Genomic DNA, 5495 nt, shown 5'->3' on the forward strand with positions numbered 1-5495 from the left:
AAAAAAAAAAAAAAAAAAGAAGATAAACATTATGGATAACACTGGGTTGTACTAAACAAAGTAGCAAGGCCTGAAAGGATTCATATCAAACCCAGAATACTGATTACAATAGAAAAGAAGTAAATGATATTGGGATTAGTTATCAAAAGGACCTTTAATTTTTTCCATAATTTTTAATAAAAAATAGGAGGATATAGGAAGTTTTATGTTATCCTTTGTTATTATTTCAAAAATTCTTAAAAAAATTTTGTGAAGAAAGAACATTTTATTTACCTTCTTTTTTTTCCCCACCTTCACACCAACAACTATGATTCTGGCCATAGTTATTATTCCAACCTTAGATTCTTAATGCTTTTTTCCTCAGGATAAATTCTTCCTAGGTAACATCTCAACCTTTCTTACTCTGACACTTTCTAGTCATGATCCTACTTGTAACGGTTCTGTTGATCTGAATCCCAGTGGCTCGAGTGTGTATAACAGCAGAAGCCATCAGTGAGTTCTGGGTAGAGGGGAGGAAGGTGATTCTTAAGGACTTTCCCAAGTGGTTCCTGAAAAGATCAAGTAGGATCGACCCAAGAATAGATCAAACTGCAGGGGAAAAGGATAGGAAAGAGGGAAATTCTTTACTCGGAGTACCAGATGTAAGAGAAATGTGTTTCTTGTTGCCATATGTCTGGATTAGTTCATCCTGTATAACAATTCTAAGACTTAATTACTTAAAACAACACTCATTTATTACAGGTCACACATCTGTGGTGTGATTGGGTGGCAAGTGATCTAGGCTTGGGCTTGGTTGGGCAGGTCTGTTCATTTTAGCTGGGCTCAGTCACCCTGGTTGGCTAATCTAGGTTGGGCTCAGCTAGGTCAGCTCTGCTCTATAAGTATCTCATTCTCCATAGACCAACAGATTAGTCAAAACATGTTATCATTGTAGTGGCAGAAGTACAAGAGGGCAGGTTTGTGCACTTTTCACATATCTATTTGTATCTCATCTGCTCATCTCCTTTTGCCCAAAGTACGTCCCATGCATAATCTCAAAGTTATGAGGTTGGGTTGAAAGGGAATATTTCCCACCACATATGGGAAAGGACTTAGAATCATGACTCCAAAAAGGATCCTCAAGCCCTGGCATTTTATGTATAGCTAAGAATATTTGTTATAGATCCATTCATTAGACTCATGTTTATAAGTTTTGAGAGTCTGGCCATGCAGTAAATACTAAGAAGATAGCAATCATTACCTGAAATACCTGAAATAAATCAGAGCATCTTTGTGGATGGTTTCTTAAAATATTTTTAAGTGGTTAAACAAGTTGTTGAAAATATTTATTTTTATATCTGTGTGGGATATAAAAAATATAAAAGTTTCACATTTTAAGGAAGTCCAATTTACTTTTTTGTGTGTTGCCTGTGCTTTTGGTGTCATTTAGAAAACAAACCATTGGCAAATCCAAGATCATGCAAATTTGCCCTTAATGTTTTCTTTGAAGAGTTTTATATTAATATTTTTAACTCTTTAATTTAGGTATCTGATGCATTTTGAGTAAATTTTTCTATATGGTATGAGGTAGGAAGTTCAATTCCTTATATTTAAAGTGAATCTTTTAAGCTCGGTGCCTGTGGCTCAAGCAGCTAAGGTGCCAGCCACATACACCTGAGCTGGAGGGTTCAAATCCAGCGTGAGCCTGCCAAACAATAATGATGGCTGCAACCAAAAAATAGCCAGGTGTTGTGGCGGGTGCCTGTGGTCCCAGCTACTTGGGAGGCAGAGGCAGGAGAATCGCTTGATCAAGCCCAAGAGTTGGAGGTTGCTATGAACTGTGATGCCATGGCACTCTACCCAGGGCGACAACTTGAGGCTCTGTCTCAAAATAAATAAATAAATAAATAAAAAATAAAGTGAGTCTTTTATTAATGGCATATAGTTGGCTCAGATATTTTGAAATTCATTTCACCAATCTCTGGCTTTCAAGTGAAGAGGGTTTAAGCCCTGTACATTTAAAGTAATTACTGACAGAGAAAGACTTATTCCAGCCATTTAGCTGTTTATTTTCTGTGAGTCATGTGCTTTTTGTTCCTCAATTCCTTCATTGTTACCTTTTTTGTGTTTGCTGCATAGTATACTATTTTGATTCTCTTTTTCTTTCCTTTTATGTATATTGTTTAGTTATTTTGTTAGTGTATACACTGGGAATTGTAACAATCATCTTAATTCTCCCCTTTTATATTATTGTCACTGATTGTATCTTTATTCATTATGTGTCCATTAACATAATTTGTAATTATTGCTTTATGCATTCGCCTTTTAAATCATAGGGTGAAAGGGAGTTACAATTCAAAAGTATAATAATATTACCTATGTAGAAACCTTTCCCAGTGTCCTTTATTGCTTCCTAAAGGACATATTTAGTGCTTCTACATAGTAAATATGTTTTATAATGTTAGATGATATGCCTTGAATAATTTCTTAAGCATCTTTCTGTCTTTGCAATTAAAATATTGAATGTAGTGTTCAATAAATTTTTTTTTAAATTTTTTTTTAATTGAATGGTAACTATATACATTAATGCACTTCTCGGGTACAGTGTGGGGTTTTCACACACAATCCGAAACACTTCCATCAAACTGGTTAACATAGCAATAAATATTTTAATTAATGATTGAGTGGAGATTTATTAGAAGTATTTATTTATTTTTAAAATATGGGACACATCATGAATTTTTAGGTCATCCTTGTGCAGGGGCCCTGCTAATCTTCTCTGTATCGTTCCAGTTTTAGTATATGTGCTACTGAAGCAAGCACTTAATAGAAGTTATTAAAATTGTATTTGTGTTTTTATTTTTTTGAGACAGAGTCTCACTCCATTGCTTCAGTGTAGAGTGCTGTGGTATTATAGCTCACAGCAACCTCAAACTTTTGGCTTGAATGACCTTCTTGCCTCAGCCTCCCAAGTAGCTGGAACAACAGGCATACACCACTACATCTGGCCAGTTTTTCTGTTTTTAGTAAAGATGGGATCTCACTCTTGCTCAGGCTGGTCTTGAACTCTTAAGCTGAGATGATCCACCCACCTCAGCCTCCCAAAGTGCTAGGATTACAGGCATGAGCCACTGCATTAGCCCCAAAATTGTATTTGGTTTTGTTGTTTCAGGAAATAACCACCACCCTCCATTCCTAAAGACTTCCAGGCACAGAAATGATAGTAATTAGATTAGGTGGAGTCATTAGATCGGATAGATTAATTAGATTAGATAATAATGAACAGGATGGTAGTAAACATTAATATGACTCATAAGGAGGCAATACAATGTGCTGTTATAGTCATGAATCATTAAAGGATTTGTAGGAGGAAGTGCTCAATCAATCGCACCTAATACTTGAATACATACAGAGCATAATAAATGGAGCATCTTACAGTGAGTATACTGGCTGTCACTATTGGTATTAGGTTTCTGTCTCCATGTAACAAATAGCAACTTAAAACAACATATATTTATTATCTCAGTTTCCCTGGGTCAGGAGTCTTAGTAGGGTCTTTAGCTTAGGGTTCCACAAGACTACAGCCAAGGTGCTGGTTAGGCTTGTGTTCTCATCCGGAGCTTCGGGTCCTCTTCCAAGCTCATTCAGGGTGTTGGCAGAATTCAGTTCTTTGTGGTTGTAGGACTGAGGTTCTTTCTAATTTTACAACATGGCAGTTTATTTCTTCAAGGCCATTAGGACTCTCTACCTCCATTCAGCTGAGACAGAGTCTTATACAACTTAATAAAATTATGGAAAGAAAATAAAAATAAAATTTAAATTTGAAAAATTAAATTACAGGAGTAACTTCTCATCACCTTTGGCTATAATATAACTTAATCAAGGGAGTAACTGTCCCATAACCATATAGCTTACCATATGCTATTGGTTAAAAGCAAGTCATAGGTTCTGCCCTCAAGGGGAGAGCATTATAAAGCTATGACTCTTCTGTGTGTCACCTTAGGGTTATCCGCCATACTCTTGAGCTTTGTTAAGGGAGATAATAAACTACGTAATTTCTGTAAATGACTCTTCTATAACTAAAACTATGCTTCAAATTACAGGGCATTAAATTAGGACTTTATGGTTTTATTTTTTTTTATTTTTGAACTTTATAGTTTTCTTTTACATTCATGCTCAGTCTGTCATGCAGAAATAAGTAGAATTTATTTATAAATGAAAAATATAAGTATTTTATCTTATAGAAACAACTAGTTTTCATATTATCTTCTCTACTTCATTTGAATTCATATTTAAAAAGTTAAGATCAATGCAGTGATGGCTGATCTTCAGTTTGATGAAAGTGTTTCAAACTGTATATAAAACCAGCACATTGTACCCCATAATTCCATTAATGTTACACAGCCATGATTTAATAAAAAAAAAGTTAAGATCATTGTTCTGAGTTAGAAAAGTGATTTGAATGAGAAAAAGAAGGCAATGACATTAAATTTTATGATATTAATTTTTTTCCTTAAATTTGAGAAAGATTATGGAAGTAAAAATTAAAATACCATTTAAAATACTAACTTAACATTTTGCAGTCTCAATAGCAAAGTTTGGCTTTTTGAGAAGCAGGAAAATGTATGTTAGAGCCAAAAATATAACTTCTTTGGCTGTGACCAGGATTTCCTCTTCCCACCTTAGGGACTAGAAAGTAGAGGTAGGAAAATTTCATTTTGGAGCCAAGTGTGACTTGTTTAGTTCAAGTCATAATTTATTGCATATACCTCAGGGACCTGAAAATAAAGAAACCCACTATGAAATGTTGATAATGGGCCACTCTGAAGGGCAACATTAAGCTGACTTTCCCAGTGAGGATTTTTTTCACTTCCACCTTTCCCAGATGCTTCTGATCATTCATAAGGACATACTTAATCGTATAATAGTTAAAAGAAAACTTTCTGTGCACTAAACCAAACTATTTGAGGAGCATGAGAGTGAACCAAGGTTTTATATGACTAGATGTCAATGAAAAAGTATAACTAAAATAAAAGTTGTTTTTTTAATGCAATTAAGTCACAGTATAACAAGGCTGTCTTTTAAATGGATATCTAAAGCAAATTCTTTGGCCAATTACTATGATCTAACAGCTATGAAATATTCAGCTTTATAATTCAGGCATTCACATCTCAAATTGGCAACACGGACATAGTTACATAGTTTGTGGGACATGATAAGGTACAATTTTTAGATTTTTAAATTGCACTTTATTTGCATTCTTTAGCATAATTTAATAATTTAGAAATAGTCTCCCTCATGGGTATTGTTCCTTTACTTCTCTGAGAAAACTTTATAAAACCATGGCATGTAGCTGAAAATTTTTATACTTTAAAAATGTTGAAGTGGTATGTTAGATTTTGTAATTGGTTTAATAAAATTTGATAGTACTAATCATTATCAGAAGTGCTCTTACAATGATTAGAATAATTTATTAAGATAATACATTTTAAAGGTGGATCTCTCTCTCTCTCTCT

The 5495-nt window shown here is 34.2% G+C and overlaps 1 protein-coding gene and 1 non-coding gene across 2 annotated transcripts in view; one reads left to right on the forward strand and one right to left on the reverse strand.

Annotated features, from left to right (window-relative positions):
* BRIP1 (BRCA1 interacting protein C-terminal helicase 1) overlaps positions 1 to 5495 on the forward strand; it is a 189633-nt gene that overhangs the window by 132034 nt on the left and 52104 nt on the right. The gene's annotated exons all lie outside the window — the stretch shown is intronic.
* LOC111727121 lies at positions 2696 to 2802 on the reverse strand. The gene has a single exon (XR_002774749.1). It is a non-coding gene; the product is annotated as a U6 spliceosomal RNA (small nuclear RNA).

Source organism: Otolemur garnettii, unplaced genomic scaffold (genome assembly GCF_000181295.1).
Source record: "Otolemur garnettii isolate 467f Iridium unplaced genomic scaffold, OtoGar3 scaffold00094, whole genome shotgun sequence".
In the NCBI taxonomy this organism is placed as follows: domain Eukaryota; kingdom Metazoa; phylum Chordata; class Mammalia; order Primates; family Galagidae; genus Otolemur; species Otolemur garnettii.